The 14,445-nt window shown below is 32.1% G+C and overlaps 1 pseudogene; it reads left to right on the top strand.

The window, feature by feature from the left end:
• The first annotated feature begins 1,703 nt into the window (after positions 1-1,703).
• LOC142612057 (pentatricopeptide repeat-containing protein DOT4, chloroplastic-like) lies at positions 1,704-8,349 on the top strand (annotated as a pseudogene).
• The last annotated feature ends 6,096 nt before the right edge of the window (positions 8,350-14,445 follow it).

The following is a 14,445-nucleotide window of genomic DNA, read 5'->3' on the forward strand; positions in this document are numbered from 1 at the left end:
TTTTACCTAAATTTAATGCTAATAATCATTTTTTTCCTAATTTTTAATAAAAAAGAACGTATAGTGGTCTTTATTGTGTGATAATTTTTATTTAGTATATGTGATTGGTTTTTTTATTTTATTTTATTGTTCAGTAATATTAAATTCTTAATATTTTGCACTCATTAACTTATTTGGCATAAAGATTAAAAAGTTTAAGTGGACACATGTCACAAATTTAACTAAATAATTATGGTGGTCCCCATATAAATTTAAATACAGGACGCAAATATAGATTCTAATTTATTTTATTCACTTATATATCTAACATATATAAGAGATGATTAACATGTTCAACTATCTAAATTTTAAATAAAAAAAATCACCATTATAATTAAATAAATTATATATATAAAGTTGTGGGTCCATGAACTTTTTTTTTTTTTTGAGGGAAGTGGGTCCATGATCTTTTATGATGCATTATCTATTTATCTGACAATAATTTCTCCCTAATTTAAAATCTAAATTGTTAAGAAAAATCTATAAAGCATGGCAATAGACAATACCTATATCTTTTGGGGTATCGAAAAATCTATCCTTGCCATCACTAGGTACACACTGCCAACAACACCATACCTACATGAAATATTTTAAAAAAATTATAAAGTCAAATGACATAAAATGTTTTCAAAATCATTTTCAAGTTTACTACAAATATAGAAAAACAATTTGTTTTTCCAAAAAAAAAAAAAAAAATTCCAGAGTGTTAAAAAGTAAAGATGCATATGCTTATCAACAACTCATGTTGTTTTTTAATTTTAAGAATTTTTGGAATTAATTATCTGTAGTTTTGAAGAGAGCTTGTATTAGCCTAATTTTTGTTTAATTTTCAAGGGACCATTGTTTACTTTTAGTGCACAGTATTTCCCTCTTTTTTTTTTAGTGACCATTAATCCATTATGATAAGTTGGATTGGCTTTTTTCTATGTAAAAAAAGTGAAAGGCAATTAACTGTGGTGATCCTAAATGAACATAACCATAATAGCTCTCCTATCTGCTAAGAAACTAAAATCTAAGACACTGAAAGGGTACAAAGTTAAAGACGCTCTATCAAATGAGTTGAGTCATAACTTGAGTTCAGTCCTACATATACTTTAAATCAATAGAAAAATGAATTTTTAAATTGAACCAAGATTCTCCTCCATCTCCTAAAGTTCAAACTCAAGACAAGCCTCATACCAAGAAAATAATTATTGAGCGGAGCCACTACTCTAGCTCCTAGATAGTAGTTAATTCCTAGTTCTTATCATTTGTAAAGCACGTAGGGTATTGTTAAATGAGTAATACGGTTTTTGAAAGATTCAACAGATCTACTAGTAAACTTTATCGAAAAACTTTATAAAAAAACAAAAACAAAAAACAAAGTTACAGAACTCTGGTAAAAGATTAGGCCGACGACAGAATGGTATATCTTTATATTTCCCGTCAGTGATCAAAATAGACGTATCAAAAACTAATCAAGTGGTGGGGGCTGCTAGAGCTATATTTACTTTGAGTTGATGATTGGCCCCCACCATTTTGATCAGTCTCTTTGTGTGGGGACGATGATGTGATTTTTGCATATGATTTGGGGCGTGGAATGCATGTGACACCAAAAAGTTGTGTGTTTTTGCCCATATCTTTGTCGTATTTATGACTCTAAAGATATGATGATGATGATCGAAATGTGCAAACTGATTAGCATGCGAGTTGATGAAATGCATTCAAAGAGTGATCCATGGCTTGCTTATATGGTGAGTGACTGTTAATCTTCATGCTTCCCTTTTAAAGGGGCTCTAAACGATGGGAAAAAAAAATGTGGTCTTCGAAACTATTGGGTTTTAAAGTTGGTCAATTGTGTTAAATTGCAGGTACAACTTTCCACTTTTTTTTTGAGAGGTTTTAATCATTATTCACTTGGAAAATCTTTGTGGTCGATTTTGACGATGAAAGTTCTTTCTAGTTTTAGGCACATGTGTCGCCTGTATTGGAGCTAAAACTTTTTTGTGGGGTTTTTTTTTTACTAAAAAATATTAGTAAATAGACATTAAATAAACGAGATATACTTGATGGAAGTCGAATAATGAAGTCACTTTACAATTCATTTAACAAGGTTAGAAACTTCACAGGGTAATAGAAGGTTTAGTAAATCTATATATAAAAAGCGCAAATGTGCTAAAGTAACAGTAAGAAGCTATAGTGATTTGGTTTGTTCAACATTTTGAACTGTTTCGCTTTATTTTTTTGGGTAATTCTTTAGTTAACACAATAAAATATCACAATATTTTCACAATTGTTAATGTGTTAATTCCTTAAAGGTCAAAATAATATATCATACTAGAACCAACTATAGCTAAAAATAAAGATATTGTGAAAATATAAGTGCTACATCTAATACATTTTTCACAACACTTTCATAACAAAAGTGTAAATGCGTACAGCTATAGTAGTAGCTACATTTTTTTTTCTTAGTTTGTTCAATTTGAACTGTTCACTAGCCTTCTATTTTTTCGATAATATCGCCCAGTCAACTCTTTTTTCTTTTCTTTTTTTTAATCTATAGAGCTATTAGTTAACACAACATATTATCACAATATTTTCACAATTGTTGATGTGTTAATTCCTTATAGATCAAAACAAAATATCATACTGGTACTAACCACGACTAAAAATAAAAGTATTGTGAAAAAGAAGTGTCTCATCCATAACATTTTTACAACACTTTCATAATAAATCATAGGTGGTAAATCGTTATTGGTTCTAATTTAAACTTACCAATGAAATTATTTTTTTACCCACAAATAACAACTCATAACAACCAATACTTATAATTTGTTGTGAAAATGTTGTAGACATAATATTTTTCTTATGAAAATATTACGACATCTTTTTGTCATCATAATATATTCATAACTACTGAAGTGTCAATTTTTTACAAGTCAAAATAAAATATAAAAAAATTAAAAAGGTTTTTTTTTTAAAATGTTGTACCATTCTATTGAGCCAAAATCCACTGTTTCATATACAGTTTTCTTTGGTTGATTTTTTGTATTTTTTATTGTATTTTTATCTTTAAGCATCATTTTAAGTAAAAACACATAGTCTTATACACACACAAAATAAAAAACTTAGGATAAAAACACTTTTCATCCTTTATGTTTAGAATAGTTCACAATTCCTCCTTAAATTCTAAAATCAAACAATTTTTCACTTAATATTTTGAAAAATAGCAATGTAAGGTCACAATTTGTACCTAAGCCCAAAAGAGGAAGGAAATAGGCCCAAAAAGCCCAATACAATGAATTTGTAGAGAGTAAGTTTGAAATCTAGGTTCTAATGTGTTTTTTCATCAGTTGTAATGGACTAAGGTGACCAAAAAATAAAGATGAAACAGTTTTATATAAGGAAAATCGTCCTCGAACTTAATCCGAGGAGGCTAGTTCTTCTATATATCTCCCTCAGAGACATATTACAAATACTGTTCTTTAGTATATAGTATTTTTCTCTCTTTTTCCTTCAATCCCCTATCATGAGTGTCTCCTCTCCTTTTTATATCCTCCTTCCTCCTTTCTCTAGCTTCCATGTATGGATCAAATTATTGGTTTGGATACTTGTTCCATCAGCACATTTCTGAAACTTTTGGAAGTAGCTGTAAAGTTGAACACTACTACTTAGACATCATTTCCTCATTAATGCGGTCAGAGAGTTAGCTACAGAGCATTCAATACGGTGGTAGCAACTTTTTCTTAGATATTTCATAGTCTTTCCTTATCTTGTTCTCTTATAATATATATCCTTACCTACAAGATCTCCCAGAACGATGCTTTTAGATGGCAGACCCACACCTTCCGACCTCAGCTTTGCTCAGCCAAGGAAGTATTCCTCCTCAGACCACCTTCTTGGATGATCTTGATCAGAATTTTATCTCTTTACTTACTCACGGATTCTCGAGAAGATATTTTCCCGTCCTCGGACTATTTAACATCCACAGATTGGGTCTCTGGCCCAATAGATACATAGATATGTATTTCCGGGCCTATCACCCCCACAAGCAAAATATGTCATATTGTTATTTTCTTAATTAACCCCTAAAGAAAGCTTATGATTTTTAAAATATTCTATTGTATAATGTCTAAATTTTAACATCCCAAAAAATTGCATTCATGTACTTTGAGTTTTAGATGGTGGTATAAGGTGTTTTATTTATTACCCAGAGATCATTGATTTTCTAATGGAAAATTCGATGATACATGTCTTTTGTTATCTTTTAAAAAAAAAAAATTTATTTTCTTACCTAAAATGAGTGTCATTAAAAACTAAGTAAACTAAACATTGCTCCTAGACTCGTGTAGAATGATCAAGAAGAAAGTATGAACGACAAAATTTTCATTGTGTATGGTTGAAGGTATTTGATGAAAAGCTTCAATTGTAATATATAACATCATTCATTACGAAAATTTAAATATTGTGACATGTCTTAGTAAAAATCAATTGGTTATTGTTGGAAAATGATAATATTTGTAAGCATTTTTAGAAGTTTTTAGTGCATGAATATTGCTTTTAGCAAATAAGTGAACAAATTATTTAACAAATGGCATATTCAAAAACAAAAGAATAAAAATATCTCATCATTAAAATTTGTATATTGTGCATTCATTTAATAAAAATAAGCCATAATTTTATTTTTCTTTAACAAATGGTACCAAGAGAAATACTATGTGATGGTAGTTATGCTCTCTTTTGTTTTGTAGTTGTAACAATTTTGTTCTAATTAGCTACTTGGTTTTCAATTTGTAGCAAATATTCTCTCTCTCTCAAAAAATTCCAAGAGCCGCCACTTGACAGCATCAAAGTTATATATATTTTTAGAGAGTTTCAACCTTCGGCGTCTGCTCCTGATGATAGCTCTTTATTATCAAACCAAAATACCAATTAGTTTTTGGTGTAGGCGATGATTGAACCCTAACTCTCTTATTTAACCATTAAAGACTTTACCAATTAAGTTAACTAGAAATCACAACAATAACAAAGTTATTTAAGGCTAACAAAAGAGATAAATCAGTGGACAAAACATCATTTACCACTAAATCTAACATTAGATTTATCTATCTATCTATATATATATATTCTATTTTTTATTATTGTATTTATTATGATTAGAAATTACTAAACTATACAAGAGTAATGCTAGAGATACAAACTTTTGATGTGGTGAGTAGTTACTGGTAAATGAAAAAAATGATTTTAATGATAGATCTAGATGAAATCCAATAAGACGTTAACCACATCAATAGTTTGTAAAAATACAGTACCTGCAACTCGACCCAGCACCCTGGATCTATGCACTTAGTGCATGGGAGAGGTACCACTTGGACACTTTAATTGAAATCTCTTCTTGCTAAGGCATCCCCACAATTCCCTTATTAGTAGTTAAGTTTAACTTCAATATTATGGATTAGGGTGTTAGGCCTATTTACTGAGGAGTAACACTAATTAATTTGCATCTCTATCTTAACAACTGGGCTCCTGATCCCTAATGGCCTAAATCAACCCATCTAGTAAGTTCCAATATTTTGCAATTACACTAGATGGCAGCCCAGCCCAGTCCAATTGCTGAGTAAAGCCCTTTACCCATTTTCCCTTACTATTAAAGGTCTCTAATGTCATGTCATGTCATTTAAGGTTTTAAATGATTTGAAATTTATAGTTTTATACTTTGTTTAATTTAAAAATTAAAATCTTAACCATGTAATCATCAACAATCTCCATTTCTTTGATTTTGCAGTTTGTTCATGCCAATAGCTCGAATGACTTTGTTTTCTTCACTTTGATGGAGTGGGTTGTGGATTAGATTTCGAATAGGCCCAAAAGACCAATTATAAATGGTAGGCCTAATTTGCAAGCAAACCATGTGCTCAAGCTAGGTCATCTTAATTCTCACATCTGTTAGTTGTTGACAAGTTAAGATTGTGTGCTGTTCAATAATTCGTTTTCAACACTCGGGTCCATAAGCTTTTCTCCATGTTAATTTAGATTTAGCAAGATTTTTGGGCCTAGCAATGCGAATTCCCAGTTCTAATTCTTCAAGAAGTGTATATTGTGTAACTTTGTTCCTTTTACGGGGAAAAAAAAATACACCACACAATTACAATAATACAGCTCTCTCACCATGAGTATAGAACCCAGTTATACAAGAAAATGGAGTACCAGTTTATCATAGTCCTAGAATATTGTGTAATGAGAAAGTTTGTGGGAAAATTCATGAGGCACTTTTTCTTTTTTTTTGGGCAGGGGTGGTGGAATTATATTCAATGCAATTTTTTATTTTATTTGATTTTTTATAATTATTTGGATTTAGGAGAGGTGATGGTTTGTAGCCTCGCCTCTAATTTTTTTCAGAGGCTAATTCTCATGCAAAAACCTACCACCTATTGCTTTGAATAGAAGACACTTATCATTGCATTAAGGTCTGACCTTAAAAATAAAAGGCATGAAATTTTTTTTAACCATTTAAAAATAAGAATATAGTAAAATTCCAAACTAAATAATATATAAAAATTAGAATTAGCACATATTGAATATTTTTTTTTAAATATTTGAAATGATTATTTTTTTAATACATTTCTACTCTTATAAGAAAACAAAAAAAATCAAAAAACATTTCTACTCAATCATCTGTGATATATCAAAATGTAATTTAACCTTCTTTTAAATCACAACAATCATTATGATTGATTTTGGGGGTATATGTTATAACGAATTTTCTTTCAATGTATAAAACCAAATAATTAGTTAGAAAATCATATTTTATTTTCTTGTGAAACCTAGCTTTGATAATATTCATGACGGAAAATACTTGGTTCATAATTGCAATAAAAATTGAAAGAGTAAATATAAATACAACTATTTTATAAAGGAAATAGTGTTAACCACAAAAGTTGAAAGTCATATTTATAATCATTAATATGCAAAATATTCTTATTAAAAAAAATTAGTATTGTTAAGCTGAAAATTAAGACCAGCAAACACACATACAAAAAATAACAAACACTTAGGTGAAAATGTAGCATGACATCACTTAAAATCTAAAGTCTCAAACTTATAGCTTTGGGTCCTAAACATCAAATAAGCAAATTGTAGTGCTAAACACATATAAGCCAAGTGATTATTTAATATTTTAAATTCTTTGGGTTAGTTTACAATTTGAAATAACTAATTTTCAACTTTGGGGATATAAATTTTTGTATCTAAACTTTTAAATAAATACATAAATACTTAATTAATTAATTTTTAAAAATTCTGCGCGGGGTTGTCAACATATGCTTCCTTCCCTGATTATACTCACCTACTCTATAATTTAGAATAAGACAATCACCTCCTCAAAGAAATAATGTTTCTTGGATCACAATGATTGCTGGGTACTCAAAATGTGGGGATGTTGAGTCTGCTCAGAAACTCTTTGATCAGATGGATGAGAAAGATCTGCTCTCGTTTAATGCAATGATATCTTGCTATGCTCAAAATAACCAACCTAAGGAGGCCATTGAGCTGTTCAACCAGATGCTTGAACCAAATGTAAATGTTCAGCCAGATGGATTAACTTTGGCTAGTCTTACATCTGCTTGTTCACAACTAGGAGATTTCAAATTTGCCTTTGGTTGAGTCATATATGAATAAGTTTGGTATTGAACTCGATGATCATTTGGCTACTGCTTTAGTTGACCTGTATGCGAAGTGTGGAAGCATTGATAAGGCCTATGAGCTGTTTCATGGCTTGAGGAAAAGGGATTTAATTGCTTGCTCTGCAATGATCTTGGGATGTGGGATAAATGGTAAGGCAGTTGATGCAATCAAGTTATTTGAAGAGATAATAAAATCCCATATTTGCCCTAATTTAGTCACCTACACTGGACTGCTAACTGCCTATAACCACGTTGGTTTGGTTGAAGAAGGCTACCAATGCTTTAACTCCATGAAGGACCATGGACTTGTGACTTCAGCTGATCATTATGGAATCATGGTTGATATTTTAGGCAGGGCAGGGCAGTTAGAAGAAGCATATGAACTAATAAGGACCATGCCCGTGCAGCCTCATGCTGCGGTTTGGGGAGCTTTGCTTCTTGTTGCAGGCTACATAACAATGTTGAGCTCGGTGAGATAGCTGCTCAGCATTGCTTTGAGCTGGAGCCTGATACAACTGGTTATTGTTCTCTTCTCGCCAACATTTATGCTTCGGTTAAGAGGTGGGATGATGCCAAGAGATTGAGAAAGGTTGTGGGGGAGAAGGGATTCACTAAGATACCTGGCTGTAGTTGGATGGAATCTATTTGACTCTTCATAATTGGAAGATCAGGCATATACCACATGCTTCGTGACTCCAAATTGTACTATAATTCTGGTTTTTGTTGGCAACTTTCGAAGTTGTTGGAGTCTTGCATGAATTGGGTTTAAGTTGAAAACGTCCCTAGGTTCTATTCTATCTGGGTAGGTTAGCCTAAAAGGACCAAGGCTAAAGCTAAGGAAGGATATATTTTCCCTTTTCACCTTGATGACCCTAGTGTTGGAAAATGCTCTTCAATATGTTCGAAAGGAATGCTTCTCCATGGACCATGTTCAACTCAAAAACCCAATTCATCACTTGTTGGAATCGTTTGAGGTATGGAGGGTCTGCAAGTAACAAGAATCCTAAAAATAATTATGTTCATTCTTTAATTTTATGGCCAAGCAAGGTGCGGACATACAAGTTCTGATGTTAGCTACTCCCCTTGTTTGCGTAAGAAATATATTACTGTTTATTTAGCACTTGCAGATGTTTTTGATGGTTACATATGTATGTGTATATAAGATTCATATGTATTTCTTACCTCAATCCTTGTCAAGTTCAATAATAGAGGTGCTTCGTTACAAACATGTCTGTAGATACCACTATACCTTCTGAATTCAACTTTCATGGATTATCAAATCTATTATTATGCAAGTTAATTTTCCGAATCTTTTTCTGCTAGTGTGTAAAAGACTAGCCTATGTAAAGGATGTGATACCTTTTCAGTTCAAATCTTTATTAATCTATAAAGGAAAAAGGAAAAGAAAAAGAAAAATCTAGCTAGGGGCTAGAAGCAATTTACCATAACATTTAAATAAAGGCAAAAACCACATTTTCATCCCTACATTTTTACCCAATTCCCACTTTGGTCCCTAACTTTTTTTTCCACCGCTTTTAGTCCCTATCCTGGAAAATGCGTCTCGTTTTTATCTCTGTCGTTTGCCACTTGTGCAATTTCCGTCTCTGATGTAACGGCAGGGACAAAAACGAGATGCGTTTTCTAAGATAGGAACTAAAAGCGGTGGAAAAAAAAGTTAGGAACCAAAGTGAGAATCGAGTAAAAATATAAAAATATAGAGACGAAAATGTGGTTTTCGCCTAAGAAATTTTAATTTGAACAATGCATGCCTTACAAAAATAAATAACAACTAATAGTTGTGAATTTTAGTTAGCTTAACTAATAAAGTCTCTAATGGTTATATAAGAGATCTAAGGTTCAATCACCATCTATACCAAAAACTAATTAGTATCTTACTCCGATAATAAAGAGTTATTATTAGTAGCAAACACCATAAGTTGAAACTTTCTTTAAAAAAAAAATGGTAATAGTTTTCTTTCATATAGAATTATTTTCTAATATAAAAAAGAAACTAATCACGAAAAATATATATAAATCCTAAGAAATATAAAACTATGATATGGAACAAATTTAAAGTCTGGTTATATTCAAGATGAAAGATGCTTGATTGAAATTCTTCGCACAAATTTCAGGAGCTCCGTGTAAAAAGAAACAAACTTTGACTAACTAAACTGTGTGCAAAGCTCGTCAGTTTACTTTGCTGAAAAGAAGTTCATCAAGGTTTTTAACCTTTGCAACAATAGCTTTTTAACCTTTGCAACAATAATTGGAAGTTGGAACCTTTGAAAGGGATATGTTAAGAGCAACCACGTCAGCTTGTAGAAAAGATTCAGTTTATTTTACACAAAAAACCTACTTTTTCTATTTTATACCATCACTTTTACAAAACACCCACATCAGTTTATCTATTTTACAAGACTTTTCAATAAAATATTCATTCTTCATCAATTTTTTATTATTTTTCCTAATGGTCATACTTTTTTAATTTAAACTTATATTTTAAGTAAAATACCAATACCAGTGGCTCAGCCAATGGAGCCGTTTGTGGTGGAGGTCCGATGGCTGAACCGCCAAAATAGTGGCTCTGACGAACGCTGCCGGATTGGTCTCACCGCCCACCGTACTGCCGAATAGTGACCCACCGCCGAATAGTGACTATTGTAATAGTGGCTTCAATAACTACCGCTGAATCAATGTCTCCGACCACCGTATAGAATCAGTGACCGAACTGATGTCTCCGACCACTGCCGAATCGATGTCTCCGACCATTGCCGAATCAATGGCATTTTAGGAAGATTACTTTCATATTTTTATTTATAATTGTGTCTTTGCAAACCAATACATAAAATTGGGATGAAGGAAGCATTATAATTGCTTTATTTTTTAACTAAAAAAAAAAAAGTCCTAGCAAAATTTATGAGTCATTTCCTGTGAACATTTTCACCTATAGCATGTTTGTGTCTGCATCTTTAACTATTTCTGTAATTTGTTCTGGCATTTGCACCAACTGCTTACACTTTTTTGCAAAGATCATTGGGCATGCATTTTTTTTTTTTTTTTCTTGAATAGAATTTGAGTTTTGCTAGCTGCCGCTTGCTCTAATGGTAAAGTTGCTCTTACATTATATGAAACCAGTATACCACACCTTATGCAACTCAGTTCCTTCGAATTCTTAATCTAAAACATGCTTGCCGGTTTTTTTGGTACGACCTTTTGGTGGTAATGCAGCAAAGTTGATTGGGGGCTTGACTATCAAGCTTCATTAATTGGAAATTTTATTCAAATGCTTAGATCTAATGAGAGCTCGGGCTAACAGCAGAACAATAATGCAGAACTATGCATAGAAATACATAGAAATATGCAGAGGAGTCGGACCACAATTACAACATTACCGGACCTATACTGCAGAAGCAAGAAATATGCAGAAAAACAAAACAGTTTCTGCAGAAACAAATAATTATGCAGAAAAATAACACTACACACAAACACATCAGATATGCAGAAGCAAGAAATATGCAGAAAAACAAAACTGTTTCTGCAGAAACAAATAATTATGCAGAAACTTTTACTATATATGTACTGGTTTAGACAGAAATAATTATGCAGAAACAAATAACTCTGTTCAAAAGAGTGACAAAGTTTCTAAATTTACTGGTTTAGACAATATATGTACTATATACTATAAACTTTTTTTTTACTTCTTTGATTTGCATCTGTATCCTACTGTTTTGTTCTTGAAAAAATTACGAATATGGGTATTCTTTATGGCTTTATCTCTCAAGCCTGAGCTGAGATAGTGAAACAGAAGGTGTAGTTTCAATTTGGTCCATAAAAAAAAGTCCTAAATTTGCTCAGCTCTCACAGTCTGTTAAAGAAATGGTTAAATACAACCAATAAATACACAAACCAGTTAGTTAAAGAGTTGCCCTATCACATGCCATTAAATTTACATTCAAATAGCATATACAACCAATAAAATCAGCAAGTACAGCCACCTTCAACAGAGACATTGCTTCACCCATAACAGAATGATAAGAACAGAATCACAAATTAAATTGAACAATCAAGTGCTATTTTCTGTGCACAATACAAAATTTACAACATTGCGTCTATTTCCTTGCACAAGTGAAGACTACAAAAATATATCTAATATGATTAAAGATTGAATAATCATGTTCCCTGCACAAGTAAATACTACAAAAGAGATGTCTAACATCAAATCATCTATGTCAACCATGTGCTAGTATCTTTGCAGTATACAAAAAATTACTTGATTAGATATTATCAATAATAATATTCAAATTATGATGGAAATTTAGACCTTAACTTCTCCAAGATTTCCAAACAACGTTGACGAATATGTTCTTTTTGCTCAGGATCCATGGTTCTTGTATCTTTCATCATAATTTTATCTTCAATTTTCCTCTTTTCTACTTCATTTTTCTCTTCCTTGATACGAATCAACTCTTCATTCTTCTCTTCCTTGATACGAATCAACTCTCTTCGTTCTTCGGATGCAATGCGCATTAACTCTCTTCGTTCTTCTAATGCAATGCGCATACTTTCCTTTTTCTCCTCATGCATTCTCCTCTTTTCTTCCTTGATTTCGTCCAATTGGGAGGAAAGTATTGGGACCACGTCATCACAATTCTTTCTTTTCTTTAATTTCTCCTTTTCGGCCTTCTTGCCTATGGGTCTCTCCAAGGTTTCGCCGAAGTTCATCTCATCATTATCTTCATCTGGATTTATTGAGCTTGCAAAAGTATGACAAGATTGTGTGGCTGGCTGTCTTGTGCGGACCTTCAAATTATCTCTTAGAATCAACCACTTAGCTTCATTCCTCAAAATTCTCCAACAATGTTCTAATTGAAATGCATTTTTACTATTACTTAGTTACATAGCTTTTGCATCTTCAATCTACAAAAGTAAAAAATTGAAAATAATGGCAATCATAAAACTAAAAGTATATTGATGTACAATACATATTAGATGTCGAGTCGAAATACCTTGCCATGCTCAGTTTTACCACTTTCATTCCAGTTCTCAATTTGGGCCAAGCATCCACAAAACTTGTTGGTCTCCCTTTGAACTGTTGACTACCGACTATTTAAAGAATCCTTGGTGCAGTTAAATTTCTTGTCGTTGTGGAAGGTGGTCCAAATTCTATCCCAAAATGTTGTGTGTTTTTGGTTCGTCGATGTCACGGCATCTAAGCTAACATTGAGCCACACCAACACTAGCTTAATGTCTTCATCTACGGTGAGGTTGATTCCTCATTGACCTCTTAGTAGTTGATTTTTTTGCAATGGGGGGGTATAGATTGTCCCATTTCAACTTGGGGTGGAGATTGATGGACATTCACGTTTGAATATGGAGTGGACATCAAAATACTACTGTCAAAAGACTCAAAACCTTGTTCATTGTCTTGTAAAATGTCAAGGAAGAAGGGATTTTGTGAGTCCATCACCTAACAAACACCAAAGTGATTCAGAATCAGCACTAATAAGCAACAAAATTGAAGTTGAAATTTATCTACTAGATAATGCAGGGGAAAAGAATTGACAAAGGTGGGTAAGCTAGGCATGCCAGAAAAGCTTAAATTGAAGCCAATAATCTTAGGGTAACTGCACAATATTTAGTAGTGAACACTTCTTGTGCAAAATGTTTCTTCAAATGGAGAAATGAAGTGGTGCAAATAATTTGCTCCACAATTAAACACATGAAGAAAAGCTATATAAATAGAGTGCAAGACAGATAAAAGTACAGTTATTATAATAAGGCACAATTTTGATCTGTCCCACCAAAAACAAGAAACTCAAGATGAATTTAAAGTTAAGAAAATCAACCTTTAGGACTAAGTTAAGCTAAAGAACATCACTTATCTAATTTATGGTGTTTGCTAAGACTGCAAGATCTACACTACTGATGTAAGAAAGTACAAAGTCAATGAGAGTTGTGATTAGGTGAAATTAAAGGATTAAATTGACCGCTGAATTCCGAGTTGTGTTGGACCAGCAATCATCTGCAGTCCATGAAAATAAATAAGTCTAAAACAGATAAAATTGAAGTTAAATACTTGAAACATGCCAGAATAATACCTATATTGAGATACAAATAGCCTCAGCCAAACCCGTCGAGATAAGTGCATCAGCTGCCAATGACCAAAAAGAAAGTACATGTAATGGAGCCTGATGAGAAATTGGGAATATATACAAGCATACACCATATATTTATGCCAATGCGTACATATATACATAACACACACAAGGATGTCAAGGAAGAGGATTCTCTCCACTTGATTTAAAAATAATATATATATATATATATATATATATATATATATAGAAAACATTAAAAATTATAAAATAAAAAAGACTGAAAATAAGAGGGTTCCCATATTGTATACAAATCCAAATTTATTCAAAATTAACACCAGAACAAACACAATACTCCATTTATCTACAAGGACTGCTTGTCCTCCAATCATACTTATTCCTTCTTTAGTTAAAAAATCTTGTAACATTATTAGACCCTGCACAAGTTTATAGTCATCATTCCTCATACAATCCTCAATTTTAAATTCTTGAGGACCCCAAATAAGTAACGTGCTTCTAAGACAAACCCATATAGATGCGAGGTTTGGAATTCAAGAAGCAAGAAACTTGACTCCACCCACTACCAAGAAGACAATAATGCCACAAAATGCAAGCAATATATGTAAATGTATAACTGTCAATTTAATACA

This window comes from Castanea sativa, chromosome 10 (assembly GCF_040712315.1).
Source record: "Castanea sativa cultivar Marrone di Chiusa Pesio chromosome 10, ASM4071231v1".
Classification (NCBI taxonomy): Eukaryota; Viridiplantae; Streptophyta; class Magnoliopsida; order Fagales; family Fagaceae; genus Castanea; species Castanea sativa.